The sequence below is a fragment of the Dunckerocampus dactyliophorus genome, chromosome 2, assembly GCF_027744805.1.
Source record: "Dunckerocampus dactyliophorus isolate RoL2022-P2 chromosome 2, RoL_Ddac_1.1, whole genome shotgun sequence".
NCBI lineage: Eukaryota > Metazoa > Chordata > Actinopteri > Syngnathiformes > Syngnathidae > Dunckerocampus > Dunckerocampus dactyliophorus.
Window position 1 is genome coordinate 1,075,101 of NC_072820.1, and position 17,977 is coordinate 1,093,077.

Consider the following 17,977-nt stretch of genomic DNA (forward strand, 5'->3'; position numbering starts at 1 on the left):
AAGACCTGTACAGTAACATTGCTGACACCTAGTGGCCAGTGTAGAATACTACATATCATCACAAGGTCTTTGAATGCATCTGTACAGCATAGCCCACAATTGTTACACGTTTATGTCTTTGTGCTTCACTCATAATGCTTTTTCGTCAAGCGTTGAAGATTTTGCACTTTGTTCGGCAGTCCTTCAACGCAGCTTGTGTGGCGTGACATGTCGATCCGGCCTCAAAACATGCAGAGAGGCCAACACAAGTTCATATATGATTCCAAATGGTTACTGGAATGACAACAGGCAAGCGGTGTGGGTTATGTAGACGCGGCTTCTAAGCTAAAGTCTACACTGTGACTCCCAATCCATGTGTTCATCCATCATCTTATTTTATCATTCATTAGGTGAGTAGCTAGAAATTTTATTATCCACGATATCTTTTTGTAGAAAGTCACGTATATGTAAAAAGGAAGCTGAGTCATGTTGTTCATGTTGGGGGAGGGGGGAAAGCCAAGTGCACAAGCTTCCACGAGCTGCGGCCATGTGATCCACACTGGCTAAGATGGCACAGGTCGGTGGAGAGGGCGCTCCTCATCACCTGTTTACTAGAGGATGAATGACTTTTATTCCTTATTTGCCGTGCAGGCAAAGCGACAGCGCGGTATTTGGCATTAAATGCACGTTAGGAGGAGGAGGAGGAAGATCACAAGTTGACACATTGACAGATGTCTTTGATTCACCTGATAGCCTCCGCACCAGCGCTCCAAGCCACCACCGACAATCAACTCTCTTTACTTTGTCAAGCCTTTTATTCAATTATTAATCTACTTATTTATTCATCTTCACGGCTCAGCGTCGCTCCATTGAGCCAGCAGATGCTTGTTGTGGGGGTTAATTAGCGACTTCAAACAGCAATAACTGCAGAGATGGCCAAATGCTATGACACACACACACACACACACACACACACAACTGTAGTCTAATTCTCCACTGAGATGCCTGTAATACCTGATCCTGCCTGGATGATAGACGGGGGCGCTGTTTGGGCATTGTCAAAAGTCACATTGTCAAAACGGGATCATAATTATGATGGAGTATTATTAGGGGCACATTTAAAAAAAAAAATGAAAATTTGAGATTACGAGAAGAAAGTCGTTCATTTACAAGAATAATGCTGCAAATACGAGATATAAATATGAGGAAAAAAAGTAGTAATATTATGTGAATAAAGACGTAAATTTACGACTTTTCTTCTGGTAAATTTGAAAGAAAGAAAACTCTGAGATTGCGAGAAAAAAATTGAAACTTTACAAGAAAAATGTTAAATTTATGACAATATAGTTGTAAATTTATGAGAAAAAAATTGTAAATTTACGAGAATAAAGTCATAAATTTACCAGAAAAAAAGTTGTACATTTACAAAAACGAAGCTGTAAATGTACAACTTTTTTCTCATTAATGTATGATTTTATTAGGAAAAAAAGTCACAAAGTACAAGAAAAATGTCATAAATTTATGAGAATTAAGTCGTACATTTACGAGAAAAAATGTTGTAAATTTACAACAAAAAAGTTGAAAAATAAAGTTTTTTTCTCTAAATGTATAACTTTATTCGGGCCACATTGGAAAAAAAATCGGAGACTACGAGAAATAAAGTTGTAAATTTACGAGGAAAAAAGTTGTAAATTGATGAGAATAAAGTGTTAATATGAGGTGTGATGGTGTCACACGTGTGAGGGAAAATAGAGCACCGCTCTTCAGGAAGGAAGGAAACTTTCCTCTTGCTTCTGGCAAGCTTTTATTCATGACGTGGCAGCAAAACAGAGCAGCTGAACACAAGCAGATTAGCATGTCTAGCCTTTCTTGCTTCCGCCTTCCTTACCCCGCCCCCTCCACATGCCCAACGCCAAATGTCACACAAGTCCCCCCTTTCATAGCCGTCTGAGGCAATGCCTGTTACGATGGAGTATTAAAATCTTTTACAGGCTGAACTAAAGCTCTCGGAACTCATCCCTTTTGGAGCCTTTCGGTCCTTGCTGTTGGACAAAGAGCGTGAGACCACAGAACAGTGCCTTTGTTTTAAATAGCTTTTTATGGATTTTATTACTAATCACTTGCATTTTACAAAGTATGTGTGTTAATATACATTGTATGTAATCTTTTAGATTTGTATATTTTATCCCTTGTGACGTGTGCTGCTGACCTCTTGGCCAGGTCACCCTTGTAAAAGAGATCCTGATCTCAATGGGTTTTTTCTATCTGGTTAAATAAAGGTTAAAAAAAAATAATAATAATAATCTGAGATTTTGAGATAAAAGTCATAATATTATGAGAATAAAGTCGCAATTTTACGAGAAAATTTACGAGAAAATATGTTATAATAATACGAGAAAAAAGTCGTAATATTACGAGAATAAAGTTACAGTTTTACAAAAAAAGTCGTAATATTACGTGAATAAAGTCGTGAAATTATGAGAAAAAAGTCTGAATATTACAATAAAGTTGTACATTTCCGAGAATAAGGTCATAAATTTACAAGAAAAAAAGCTGTAAATTTACGAGAATAAAGTCAAAAATGTCGTAAATAGTCGTAAATTTGAGAAAAAAAAAGTCGTAATATTATGAGAATTTCTAAATTTATGAGAAAAAAGCCGTAATATTATGAGAGAAAGTCGCAATTTCACGAGAATATATGTCGTAAAATAAGTGAGAAAAAAGTTGTAATATTACGAGAATGAAGTCGTACATTTACGAGTAAAAAAGTCATAATGCAGTAATATGAAAAAGTTTAGGCACCCCTGCTAATTTTCAAGCTTTTCCTTTATAAATCACTGGTTGTTCGGATCAGCAATTTCAGTTAAATATATCACATAGCAGACATGTGAGAATTTAAATGAAGTTTATAGGATTTACAGAAAGTGTGCTATAATTATTTAAACAAACGTAGGATGCATAAATTTGGGCACCACAAGAGAAAAATGACATTAATATATAGTAGATCCTGATTTTGCAGAAATAACAGCCTTTAAACGCTTCCTAAAGCTTCCAATGAGGATCTGGGTTCCGGTTGAAGGTATTTTGGACCGTTCTTCTTTACAAAACATCTCCAGTTGAGTCAGGTTCGATGGTTTCCAAGCATGGACAGCCCGCTTTAAATCACACCACAGATTTTCAATGATATTCAGGTCTGGGGACTGAGATGGCCATTCCAGAACGTTGTACTTGTTCCTCTGCATGAATGCCTTTATGGAATTTGAGCAGTGTCAATGCAGGGTCAGGGTCAATGTCTCGTTGAAGGATCCAGCCCCGGCCCAACTTCAACTTTGTCACTGATTCCTGAACATTGTTTGCAGGAATCTGATGATACTGACTGGAATCCATGCGACTTCAACTTGAACAAGATTGCCAGTACCTGCACTGGCCACACAGCTCCACAGCATGATGGAACCACTTCCAAATGTTACTGTTTGTCTTGGAATGCTGTGTTCTTCATCCGCCATGCATACCGCCCCTTGTTATGTCCACATAACGCCATTTTAGTTTCATCAGTCCACAGGTCAGTTTCATTATTCCAAAATGAAGCTGGCTTGTCCAAATGTGCTTTAGCAAACCTCAAGCCACTCCGTTTGTGGCATGTGTGCAGAAAAGGCTTCTTCCGCATTATTCTCCCATGCAGCATCCCCTTGAGCAAAGTGCGTTGAATAGTTGAACAGTGACACCATCTGCAGCAAGATCATGTTGCAGGTCTTTGGAGCTGGTCTGTGGGTTGAGTTGGACTTTTCTCAGCTGTTGAAAGCTGGGATCTCTGAGCTAGCTTTTTGTATCCTTCCCCTAAATCATCATGTTGAACAATCTTTGCATTCGGGTCATTGGACGGTTGTTTTGAGGCTCCCATGTTGCTCTTCAGAGAAGATGCAGAGAGGAGAACAACTTGCAATTGGCCACCTTAAATACCCTTTCTCGTGACTGGCTTCACCTGTGTATGTAGGTCAAGGGTCAATGAGCTTACCAAACACATTTTGTGTTCCAATAATTAGTGCTAAAGGTATCCAAATCCGCATAGTGGTCTAGTGGTTAGCACGTTGGCCAATACAGGAACAGCCTGGAGATCGGGAAGACCTGGGTTCGATTCTCCCCCGTGTGCGTGTGCGCGTGGGTTTTCTCCGGGCACTCCGGCTTCCTCCCACATTCCAAAAACATACAGGTGAGGTTAATTGACGACTCTAAACTGTCCATAGGTATGAATGTGAGTGTGAATGGTTGTTTGTCTATATGTGCCCTGCCATTGGCTGGCGACCAGTCCAGGGTGTACCCCGCCTGTCGCCCGAAGTCAGCTGAGGATGAAGCGGTATAGAAAATAGATGGATGGTATCCAAATCGCAAATCTACGCACCTGCCTACTTTTGTTTAAATAATTATTGCAAACTTTCTGTAAATCCTATAAACTTCATTTCACTTCTCACATATCACTGTGTTCGTCGGCTGTGTGATATATTTAACTTTAAATTGCTGATCCGAACAACCAGTGATTTACAAAGCAAAATCTTGAAAATTATCAGGGGTGCCCAAAATTTTTCATAGCACTGTATTACAAGAAAAAAGTTGTAATATTACAAGAATAAAGTCGTACATTTACGCGTAAAAAAGTCGTAACGTTACAAGAATAAAGTTGTAGTATTCCAAGAATTAAGTCGTAAATTTACGAGTAAAATATTCGTAATAATACAAGAAGAAAGTCATAATATTATGAGAATAGAGTCGTAAATTTACCATTTAAAAAAGACGTAATATTACAAGAATAAAGTTGTAAGTTTACGAGTAAAAAAGTTGTAATATTACAAAAATAAAGTGATAATATTATGAGAATATAGTCATAATATTACAAGAATAAAAAATGTCATATTATGAGATTAAAGTCAGAAATTTACGAGTAAAAAAGTCGTAATATTACAAGTTGTATATCTATGAGAATAATGTCGTAAATTAACGAGAAAATAAGTCGACTTTATTCTTGAAATGTCTTTTTTTTTATTTGCAACGTTTTTTACTCAGTAAATACTGAGTACAGTACTGATAAATACTAAATACTGATAAACACTGAGTAAATATCAGTATTTACTCCGCCGTAAATACTGATATTGGTCCGATTGATATCGGCTTGGCAAGATGGTGCCCTCTGTGGCAGACGTCTCTGTTTCATTCTTTGTTTTTTTTCCTATTTATTGTTATTTTATTGTTCATATTGGACATTCAACGCACTCACGCTGGGGCAGCCCTCCCCCCACTGCCAGACATTTATAAATCTAGAGTCCTACGAATAACAAGCAACCTCATCAAGGAGTTTGAAGTCCAGGACCACAAGGCTGGCAAACAGCTTTTACCCACAGGCCATCAGGCTTCTCAACGAAGCACTCACAGACTCAGAGCACTTTATTTATTTTTTTATTCATTTATTGGTATACAGTAAATGTCTCTTCTGTCTTGTTGCTTAATTTTTTGCTATTAATGTTTCTTTTGTTCTTATTCTTTTTCTTGTGTTTTCTTTCTTTTCTTGGGAGAATGAACAGAACAAGAATTTCATTGCATAGTATAACTGCCTGTTTTACTGTGCATATGACAATAAAACTCTTGAATCTTGAATCTAAGATGCCTGTAATACCTGATCCTGCCTGTATGATAGACGGGGGCGGTGTTTGGGCATTGTCAAAAGCCATCAAAGGTACCATAATAACGATTCACACTTGTCGCATACCTAAAGGGGCGCAGCTAGAGGCTTCCGCACTGTGATGTCTCGTTGTTTACAAAACTGACACCATCCTGTTATTTATTCGTGGCGACCCAATTATTTATTGATATGAAATCACATCGTAATAAGAGTGTCTGGATGGCACTTCAACTTTCATTTTAGGGGTGTGCCAATTTGATATTAGTATCGGTCCGATATCAGCAAAAAAAACAAAAAACAAACAAACAAACAAAAGAGAATTGTATTACATCGGCCTACATCTAAAATCTCCGATATCGGCACTCCAATAGAAGCAGCCCATTCCAGGCTCCGCCCCCCAGCACTTCTAGCATGTGGATCCAGCATGCAGTGCTCCAGAATTAGCAAGGAGCAGCAGCGGCCATCCAGCCATGCACAAGTCCCCTGCAGTGGCACAGAGGCAGGGAATCAGTCATCAGTCTTACTCACGGTGCAAAGCAAAACATAAACAAGGAGCAGGTAAGCTAACTACATGCCATGTGGGTAACAACTACAAGCACTACCAACAAACACGTAACTTTAAGTGTTATTTAAAAGGTGCACGCAAGGCATGCGGGGTACTCTAGTGGCAACTCCTTCAACTTGACTGTGCCACTCGGTGGATGAGGGTGGAATTACAACCCCGAGTCCCAGCAAACCTTCGGGAAGATCACGAGATGTGTGTTCGCTTGTAACAAGATGGTTCTGATGGCATTAGCATGATGCTCCCACAAGCTGCAACGCCCCCCGAGGCAGGGAGGTCTCAAGAAGGTTCACGCAGTTGACTGACCTCGTCCTGGAGCGCTAACATTGGGAAGTTGCAAACTGACGACGGCGCCCTCACGCTTCTCAGCGGTTTGTCATATGAAATGGCAAAGCAGGGGTGTCCAAACCTTTTCACATGGTGAGAAACGAAAGGATATTTTGTAAAGCAACACATGTAGATATGCTAACAGGTTCTATATATATATATATATATATATATATATATATATGAAGAAACTGATCAAGTACTTCAGGACTGCTTTGGCTGCACAAACTGGGATGTGTTTAAAACTGCAGCGGGGAGGGAAGATTGTACTGTTGATTTGGATGAATATGCTTCTGCTGTTACTGGCTACATTAGCACATGCATAGAGACTGTTAGCACCACCAAGTATTACAGAAAATACCCTAACCAAAAACAGTGGATGAACTGTGATGTAAGGGCTAAGCTACGTGCTCGTTCGACTGCATTTGTCATGGGCACCGCTGATGACTACAAAAAGGCCAGATATGACCTGAGGAGGTCCATACGAGAGGCCAAAAGACAGTACAGACAGAAGCTGGAGGGCTACTATTCCACCTCAGACCCTCGGCGCATGTGGGCGGGGCTCCAGCACATCACAGACTATCGACAGCGGAGTAGCGTAGCCACGTCCAGCCAAACCACACTTCCAGATGAGCTGAATGAGTTCTATGCCCGCTTTGACACCCAAACTCCTGATGAGCAGAGAGGGTGGCTGAACCTGGGGAGCACACAGGACTCACCTCTCATGGTGACATCAGCTGATGTGCGCAGGGTTCTAAACAAAACAAATCCACGAAAAGCAGCAGGGCCAGACAACATCCCAGGACGTGCACTTCGGGTTTGCTCATCAGAGCTAGATGATGTGCTTGCTGACATATTTAACCTGTCGCTTGCACAAGCATCTGTACCGACCTGCTTTAAGTCCACCACCATAGTGCCCGTACCCAAGAAGAGCAACGTGACCTGCTTGAATGGCTATCGCCCTATAGCACTCACTCCTATTGTTATGAAGTGCTTTGAAAGAATAGTCATGACCCACATCAAAAAGAGCATCCCAGCGGCAACTGTGGACCCTCTACAGTTTGCATATCGCCAGAACCGGTCCACGGATGATGCAGTCAACACTGCCATCCACACAGCCCTTTCTCACCTACAGGGCCAGGACACATACGTCAGAATGCTATTTATAGACTATAGCTCTGCTTTTAATACAGTCAGCCCCCACAAACTCACAAATAAGCTCCTCACACTTGGCCTGTCTCCCTCCCTCTGTAACTGGGTGTTTAACTTTCTCACAGGCAGACCCCAGTCAGTCAGAGTCCACAATCGCACATCCAGCTCAAGAATTGTGAGCACTGGGACCCCACAGGGGTGTGTGCTGAGTCCACTCCTCTACACGCTCTTCACCTACGATTGCGTGGCCTCCCAGAACAACACCAGCATCATTAAATTTGCGGATGACACTACAGTCATCGGACTGATCACTGGTGGTGTTGAAACATCATACGGAAGAGAGGTGGAGGACCTCATAGCTTGGTGTCGTGCTAACAATCTCCTTCTCAATACAGATAAGACTAAAGAGATGATCATCGACCCAAGAACAAGGGAAAAGGAGCCGCATAGACCCCTGTTTATTGATGAGACTGAGGTGGAGAGGGTGAAAACCTTCAAGTTCCTTGGCACACACATCAGCGAGGACCTCACCTGGTCTCACAACACCCAACAAATTCTGAAGAAGTCCCAAAGGAGACTGTACTTCCTGAGAAGACTGAGGAAATTTGGCATGCCCGCCACAATCCTGAGTTGCTTCTACAGATGCACTACCGAAAGTGTCCTTACCGCCTCCATCACTGTTTGGTACGGTAACTGTACAACACGTGATAGGAAGGCACTCCAGCGGGTGATCAAGACCTCACAGAACATTGTTGGGGCAGCCCTCCCCTCACTGCAAGACATTTATAAAACTAGAGTCCTACGCAGAACACACAACCTCATCAAGGACAGCACACATCCACAACACTCATTATTCACACTCCTACCGTCAGGCAGACGCTACAGGAGTTTGAAGTCCAGGACCACAAGGCTGGCAAACAGCTTTTACCCACAGGCCATCAGGCTCCTCAACGAAGCACTCGCACACGCCGCACGCAACACACGCACACACTCATAGCACTTTATTTATTTATTTATTTATTTGCATTATTTACTTGTATTAATGTCTCTTCTGTTGTTGTTGCTTAATTTATTGGTATATATGTTTATGTTTTTGTTTGTTTATGTGTTTATGTTTCTTATGTTCTTATTCTTTCTTGTGTTTTCTTTCTTTTCTTGGGAGAATGAACAGGATAAGATTTTCATTGCATGGTATAACTGCTGTTTTACTATGCACATGACAATAAACTCTCTTGAATCTTGAATCTTGAATATAGTGGTGTAAAAAGTGATTTCCCCCTAAAGCTAATAAGTGGTTGGCCCCCCTTAGCAGCAACAACTGCAATCAGGCATTTGTGATAACTTGCAATGAGTCTCTTCCAGTGCAGAATTTAGCAGAATTGTTGTCATTCAGCCACATTGGAGGCTTTTCCTTTTTAAGGTCATGCCACAGCATCTCAATAGGATTCAGGTCAGGACTTGGACTAGACCACTCCAAAGTGTTCATCCATTCAGAGGTGGACTTGCTGGTGTGTTTTGGATCATTGTCCTGCTGCAGAACCCAAGTTGCTTTCAGCTTGAGGTCACCAACATTCTCCTTCAGCAGAATTCATGCTTCCATTTATCACAGCAAGTCTTCCAGGTCCTGAAGACCATCACACTACCACCACCACATTTTACTGTTGCTATGATGTTCTTTTTCTGAAATGCGGCGTTACTTTCACGCCAGATGTAATGGGACACACACCTTCCAAAAAGTTCAGCTTTTGAGTATTTTCCCAAAGGTCTTGGGGATCATCAAGATGTTTTCTGTCAAAATTGAGACGAGCCTTAATGTTGTTTTTGTTCAGCAGTGGTTTTGGTCTTGGAACTCTGCCATGCAGGCCGTTTTTGCCCAGCGTCTTTCTTATGAGGCAAGTGAGGCCTGCAGTTCCTTGGATGTTGTTGTGGGGTCTTTTGTGACCTTTTGGGGTCATTTTGGTTGGCCGGCCGATCCTGGGAAGGTTCACCACTGTTCCGTCTTTTGGCCATTTGTGGATAATGGCTGGAGTCCCAAAGTTTTAGATTCAAGATTCAAGATGCACAATGAAACAGGCAGTTATACTATGCAATGAAATTCTTATTTTGTTCATTCTCCCAAAAAAGAAAGAAAACACAAGAAAATGAACAAGAACAGAAGAAACATTAATACCAATAAAAGAAGAAACATTAATAACAATAAATTAAGCAACAACAACAGAAGAGACATTAATACAAATAAATAATACAAACAAATAAATAAATAAATAAATAAATAAATAAATAATAAATAATAAAAACACTTTAACTGCTGTACTTACAGGGGGAGCTTGTTTAAGAAGTTGTCTGTATGTTGGATAAAGGAATATAGAGATGTGGTCAGCCTTTCCAAAGTGGGGTCTTGGAACAGCCTTCAAAGCACCTTTCATGTTGCAGTAGACTTGGTCCAGGATGTTATTTTCCCTTGTGGGAAAGCTCACATGCTGGTAATATTTGGGGAGGACAGTCCTGAGGTTACAGTGGTTGAAATCGCCAGATATAATGAATACAGCGTCCGGGTGTTTGGTCTCGTGTTTATCAATGATGTCATGCAGGAGGCCTAGTGCGTTAGCGGTGTTAGCTCGTGGTGGGATGTAAACAGCAGTTAAATACACAGCGCTAAACTCACGAGGCAAATAAAAAGGTCTGCATTTCACCATCAGCAGCTCAATGTCCTGCGAGCAGTGCTTTTCCATCGTCTGTACGTCTGTGCACCACCGTTTGTTCAAGTAAACACAGACGCCGCCGCCTCTGTGTTTACCAGACGCCGACGTGCGATCTCCCAGGTAAGCAGCAAATGTTTCCAACTGGATCGCCGAGTCCGGTATATCCTCCGTCAGCCAGGTTTCTGTGAAGCTGAGGACACAGCATTCCCTGATCTCACGTTGAGCTGTAATCCTTGCTTTTAGTTCATCCATTTTATTTTCAAGAGAGCGAACGTTAGCTAGCAGCAGGCTTGGTAGCGGTGGCCTAGTCGCTCTAGCTTTTAGCCTAGCATGCAGGCCGCCCCTCTTGCCTCGTTTCCGCCTCGGATGCTTTGCTCGCCGGGTATTCAGCTCACCAGGCCCGCAGGCTGCTGCGTTCTCCCGACGTAGAAGAAAGCCAAAGTCGGAGAGGCTAAATGAAAGTTCATGCCGATGTTCAAAAGTGTCTCTCTGTTGTAGGTTACAGCGTGAGTGTGTTGAATGTTCAATATGAACAGTAAAATAACAACAAATAGAGAAAAACAGGAGAGTGAAACAGAGACGTCTGCCACGGTGGGCGCCATCTTGGTTACTTGGTTAGAAATGGCTTTATAACCTTTTCCACACTTCCATCTCAATTCGTCTCAGTTAAGTTCCGTTTTAACAGAGGGGTGCAATCACTTCTTCACAAAGGGGCTTGTAGGTTTGGACTTTTTTCTCCCTTAAAAACTGCATTGTGTGTTGAGTTGTGTTGTCATTGACTAATATTGACATCCACTGTAGGTGAAAAAGACAGTATTATTGCTGTTGTTTTTGCAAAAATTGTAAACTTTTTTCTTAAATAATCTTTGTAAATTTCTTCTCATAAAATTACAACTTTACTGCCATAATATTATAACTTTTTTCCCGAGCTAATTTTCCAAAAATGACACCTTTATTTTATTTTCTTTGTTTCTCACATTACAACTTTTTCCTTCATATTTCATCTCTATGCTACTAAAATGACATTATTTGTCCTCATAATAAAGTTTATTCTTGTAAAATTACAGCTTTTCTCATTTCTGCTCATTTCTCATTTTCCTCATATCACAAGTTTATTTTCGAAAAATTGTAGTTTTTTTTCCCCTGGTAGAATATGAGTTTTTCTCTTAATATGTTGACTTTATTCTCCTAAAATTACATCTTTTTTTCCCCTTTTTGCTGTTTTTTTTAACTTTTTTCTTGTAAATTCACTTCTAATTATGATTTTATTCCCGTAATATTTTGACTATATTTTCGTAACATAAGAACTTTTGTCATACGCTAATTTTCCAAAATGTACAACTTTTATTCGTTATTTTATTTGTATAATATTCTGGCTTTAAAAACTATTTTTCCTCATAATATCACAAATGTATTCTTTTTTCTCGTAATATTTTGACTTTATTTTTGTAAAATTGATGCTGATTCTTCCATTTTTTTTAGTTTTCTTGTTAAAATTATATTTTTCGGATGTGCCACAGGCCTTAAAAAAAAACATCCACGGGCCACCAGTGGACACCCCTGGGGTAAAAGGAAAAAGAAAAGCAAGACAAAAGCAGGAAAGTGAACAAACAAGTGCACAAAAGGAGAGGGAGAATGACAAGCGGACCTCCTCCGAGTGCTTTTCACCAGCCTGCCAAAAGCGAGACTCATCCGAACGGCCTGAATCCCAGAAACTGGCACTCCGACTGAGCACTAACAGAAGCAGCCAAACAGGAGCTGCCGGAGAACTTAAAAAATAAAAAGACATAGCTTTCCTTTAGGACTAAAATAAATAGTCGACCATCAAGCTGATGCCAACAAATTCAATCAGCAGCCCGATCTCCTAAAAGGACACGTTAGGAAATAAAAAGCGCGAGACAGCGTTCATATTTCCAGGCTGTCACGCGGAGTGTGTGCAGGGTAAACAAGACAACGAGCATCCGTGGATCAATGTGGCTCCTGCTGCAAATGTCACTCCAGCGCCATCATTAATCTTTGGCCACCAAACACAACAAAGAACTTCGGGAGATATCGGCTGCAGATGAATAGTGCCCCTCCCCTTGCCTCAAAACAAAAGCAAGTTGCTTCCGTCGCCACAGCTCGACTCCAAGACTGCCGTCACACCTCCCCCTGCAGGCCAGCGTGAGCACGGCACAGCGGGAATGTCACACGTGCCAAAGTTAAAGAAAGCAATTAGCCGACAGTTGGCACGTCCCGCTACAGGATGACTAATGGCCGGCGGGGCGGGGCGGGGCAGGGCAGGTGGCGAGTGTCGAGCGCTGATAAATTCCACGCTCCCTTATTGGCACAATGGCTAACTCCTAAAGGAGGGGACGGGGGGGCATGTTTCCGAGGAGAGGCGACGGCCCATAGGAGGTGTCAAAGATAAACGCGGATTGACAGCCGAGCGTGGCGGCTAAATGCTAATGCGCTGGCTGACATTTGCCATGGCGGCCTCGGTTAGCTTAGATGCTGCCAAGTAGCCAAAAATACCAGAAGCGCCGCCCCCTCACCTCCTACCTTCAGTCCTTACGATGAAGGAGAGCTGGAGGAGGAGGAGAAGATGTCTTCATCAGGCGACACTAACAGGCAACGCTGCAAATAAACCTGCAATACAGTCCAGCACGAGGGGCTCGCTCCTCCCACCTCCAAACCCTCCTGCTCGCTTGACATTCTTTTCAGTTTAAGGATCAACATTTGCAATAAAAGTCATTTTGCCGTTGTTGTTTAATCCCTAAACAAGCCTCAGACGCTTCTTAAAAAGCTCTCCTGTTGCTGATAACCCCCACCCCCTCAACTTGGCCACCCCCAGGCTGATTCCAATCTCCATCCTCCATTTCCTCAAGCTGCCCAACCATCACATCCATGCCTGACTTTTCCGGCTGGAGTCATGCGCCTCAGCCTCTTTCCGCTCGCTCGCTCGGGCGTGCTGCGTCTAATTTGCGGTATTTTTAAGCACCGAGGGCCACCTTGGATGGAATCTAATTAGCGGGCGAGTGTGCCGAGCAGGAAGTCAGTGAGCTGCACGAGCTGGAGAAGAAGAGCGTGCGCACGTGTGTGACGCCTAATGCGTTGTGACGCGCTTGCACACACATTTGTGCACATCTACACCTTCCTTCGTAGCGAGTGAACGACGGCGATTAACTCTTTCAATACCAAAGACGCACTTATCTGTTTTTAGAATCCCAAAAGCCCGATCCCAACAACGTATTTATACGTCTTTTTTTGCACGAGAGGCAAAAAGAGGTGATGATGCAACTCTGCACTAATGTGTTCACATTTCAGAGAACACAAGCCACAAAAACGGCCACGAGGGGGCAGAAGTGATCTGATAAGTGATTGGATCTCACACATGACAGGGAGGAGGAAAATGAGAGAGAGTGGAGGAGCGCAGCTATAGAAGGTTACGCATTGTAGGGAAATTTTAAGGCATGTGCACGCGCGCACACGCGTGTACACACGTAGTTCAGTTCAGTGAAAATTGCAAATGGTGTTATATTTGGAAATAAAATGTTATTTTGATGTAAAAAAAAAAACAACTTTTTGCGTTATGTTGGTTTAGTGCTTTTTGATATTTGAGATGCCACAAAAGCAAAACATTGTTGTGTCAAGGTGAAAGTTATGCTTTTCACAAAAAGCTGTTTTTCTCCGTTTTTGAGTCGGGAACTGATATTTTCCTGAAACCTACCTATGTTATTGCAGCTGGAACTCATTGATGCGTTACCGCACTCATTTTTATTGCAGACGTTGATCTGAAATGGGAGAGTTGGGAATGAGTCGTATACAAAAGACAGGTTCTACGAGCGGTGGAGGAGTTTCCATGCAGAGATAATTGTCAGTATCTGGCATCATCTGGCCTTGGTGGAGGCCTGTAGTGTAGCTGCGGTGTATGGAGGTATTATGGGGTGTGAGCGCGTCGGGTGTGTGACCCCAGTTAGCAGAGAGCAGTATTGTTTTGGGAATTAGCTGAAGACACATTGAGAAGAGATTAGCCCTCTCAGGCGACATAATCAGATTTTGGACCCCCGAGCGCTGATCTCATCTGCTGAACGCCGCCGCCTCCGCCTCGCCTTCTCTTCCCCTTCCCCCCACTTTCGCCTGTCCGTCCTTCCTTCCTTCCTTGCTTCCTTCCGTCCTTCTCTTTGGACTTTTGCTAAACGAGCTGTTGTTGCTCGTTAGCGCCTTGGAGGGGGCATGACAATGAGTCCACATTAAAGGCCTGCGAGTCGCTCGGCAGGTTTGTTGTGATGCCTCCCCCCTCCCCCACACCCACTACCGACTTTACACACACACACACACACACCAACACGTAATGATGGAGTGTGGGTGTTGCTTTTATGACGCGCCGCCGTAATTAAAAACGCCACTCTGTTTGACAGGCTGGCGATATTGGGGGGTGGGGGAGGGGGGGTGTAATGGGAGGTGGACGGAGGAGAGGGCATGGAGGGGAAGGCCAGTCTGGTGCGGCGGACCTTTCTTTAATGAGGATCCTAATCAACCCTGCAGAAGCTGCCCTGAGACCCCCCCTGCTTCATTAGACCAGGAAAACCTGACGGCCAGTCGTGTTGGGGGCTGGGGGCTTTGTAAGGGAGGGGGTGGGGCTGAGTCAGAGGAGGAAAGAAAAGTTTTTACCCTTTCAGGCTTTCATTTTCCAAACACGGAAGCATAGCTAGCCGTCGTTCATCAGTGGTTCCATTCACAGCTAACATTATAAGGGGGGGTGTAACAATACGCCTTTAAACATCAAATTAGAGCATCTAGTGGGTCATTTGTATGAAAAATGGCTCATTTACGTCAACATGTGTTATTTAGTGCCCGCAAGGCATGCTGGGTACTCCAGACACTACAATGCAGCGAGATAGTAGACGTTAGCGCCATCATTACGCCGCGTTAAAACACGCATGTGTGACTTCCTGTTCAGTGCAAAGTAAGCTTCAAAATAAAAGCATGGCACAGTTAACCTGGGTTCTACCACAGCAACTAAGAGAATGCACCCATTGATTGTTAGTACATGTACAAAACCCCCAATAAAACAGAACATAAAACGTAAGTATTGCACACAAAAGAGGAACAGAGAGTTTTTTGGAGACTATAAGAGGAGAGAGGGCAGACTAAAAATTCCATCAATACGCTTCCCACACCAAGAAAAAAGGTAGCGGTACTGATCGGCTCATAGGCCAAGTCACGGCTGCCATCAATCCTCTGATTGGCTGTCTCCATGGCTCAACGCGGCTGCCAGACCCTTTGATACAGCTGTGCGAGTGTGCAACACTGGCATGTTAGCAAGCGCTGCAGCATCTTCCGGTGGGCTACAAAAAGAGTCCCACGACTAGACTGTGATGTGCCTTTTCCCCTGCGCTAGTCGACGATACACGAGATTGGGTCTACGAGAACGAGATGAGATTTTAACACGACTTTTAAGAAAAGTGCAATGAAAAAATATACTGCAACATACTGCAATCTACTCATTTGATTGCTACGACATTACCTTGCATCGCTCCTAAGGAGGCTACACTCTTCTGCACCCTGTGTGGATGCTACCGGCCCCACCTGACAAGAGGGCTCACTCCGTTCATGCCGTTGTTCTATGCAACAAACGCGCCATGGTGCTGAAAGCACAGTTGACTACTCTCCCTGCACATTTGAGGCAAGAGACGGGGAAAACAGACACGCATGCACCTGGCAATGTCTTCTTTACCCACTTCACTTTCATCGATTGTGTCATTCTGGTGTCCACGAGAAATCTTGGCATGTTTTAAACTCGCGAGATCTTGGGATCTTGTATGAGCGCCACATCCACACAAAAAATAATCTGAGATTTAACCAAAAAAAAAAAGTCGTAAATGTATGAGAAACAAACTCTTAATATTACGAGAATAATATTAGTAAGTTATTAGTAGTATTAGTAAGAGTTTTTCTCATGAATTTACGACTTTATTCTCGTAATATTAAGAGTTTATTCTTGGAAATTTACGACTATATTCTTGTAAAATGAGTTTTTTTCTTGAAAACTTACAACTTTTTTTTCTTGTAATACTACGAGTTTTTCTCATAAATTTACAACTTTATTCTCATAAATTTACTACTTTGTTCTCATAAATTTACAACTTTATCGTCGTAATATTGCGAGTTTTTTCTCGTACATTTCGACATTATGAATTTCCGACTTCATTCTCGTAATATTTAGAGGTTTTTCTTGTGAATTTACGTATTTGTTCTCAGAAATTTAATACTTTATTTTCGTAGTATTACGAGTTTTTTCCCGTAAATTTCCGACTTTATTCTCGTAATATTAAGAGTTTTTTCTTGTCAATATACGACTATATTCTTGTAATTTCTTGAAAATGTACGACTTTTTTTCTTGTATTATGAGTTTTTTCTCATAAATGTACAACTTTATAAATTTACAAATTTATTCTTGTAAATTTAGTATTTTATTCTCGTAGTATTACGAGTTTTTTCTCATGAATTTATGAGTTTATGCTCGTAATATTAAGACTTTATTCTTGTAAATTTACGACTATATTCTCGTAATATGAGTTTTTTTTTTTTTTAATTACTACTTTTATTCTTGTAATATTATGAGTTTTTTCTCATAAATTTACGACTTTATTCTCGTAAATTTACTACGGTACTTTATTTTCGTGATATTGCAAGTTTTTTCTTGTTCATTTACGACATTATAAATTTACAACTTTATTCTTGTAATTTTACTACTTTATTCTCGTAGTATGACGAATTTTTTCTCAAGAATTTACGTCTTTATTCTCATAATATTAAGACTTTATCCTTGTAAATTTACGACTTTATTCTTGTAGTATCGTAAGGTTTTTCTCGTAAATGTATTACTTTATTCTCGCCAATTTACGACTTTATTTTCAAAATCTCAGATTATCTTAATACTCCGTCATAACAGGCATTGCCTGAGACGGAGGGGGCGGGGGTTAAGGAAGGCGGAAGTGAGAAGGGCTAGCCATGCTAATCTGTTTGTGCTCAACTGCTGTGTTTTACTGCCATGTTATAAATAAAAGCTTGCCTGAAGCAAGAGGAAAGCTTCCTTCCCTCCTGAAGAGCTATGCTCTATTTTCCCTCTGACACGTATGACCAGTCCAGGGTGTACCCCGCCTCTCGCCCAAAGTCAGCTGGGATAGGCTCCAGCATACCTGCGACCCTAGTGAGGATAAGCGCCATAGAAGATGGATGGATGGATGGACGTACGACACCATCACACCTAATATTAACACTTTATTCTTATACATTGAACACTTTATTCTCCTAAATGTACCACTTTTTTTCTCGTAAATTTTCGACTTTATTCTCGAAATCTGAGATTTTTTGTTTCAATGTGAAACTAATACTTTGTCGTAACACCTCTAGCAGTGTTTATGGACCAAAATTCCCTTTTTAAATAATTTACGGCAGCACATTTTCATCAAGATGTGTTTGCTTTTTAGTGAGCGGAATAAAAAAAAATAAGACAACACAACTGACATCTACATGGCCTTCCATTGCATTTTGGTAAAGATCTGGGTAAAGTGCACATTTTCATCCCGGTCTGCTTGA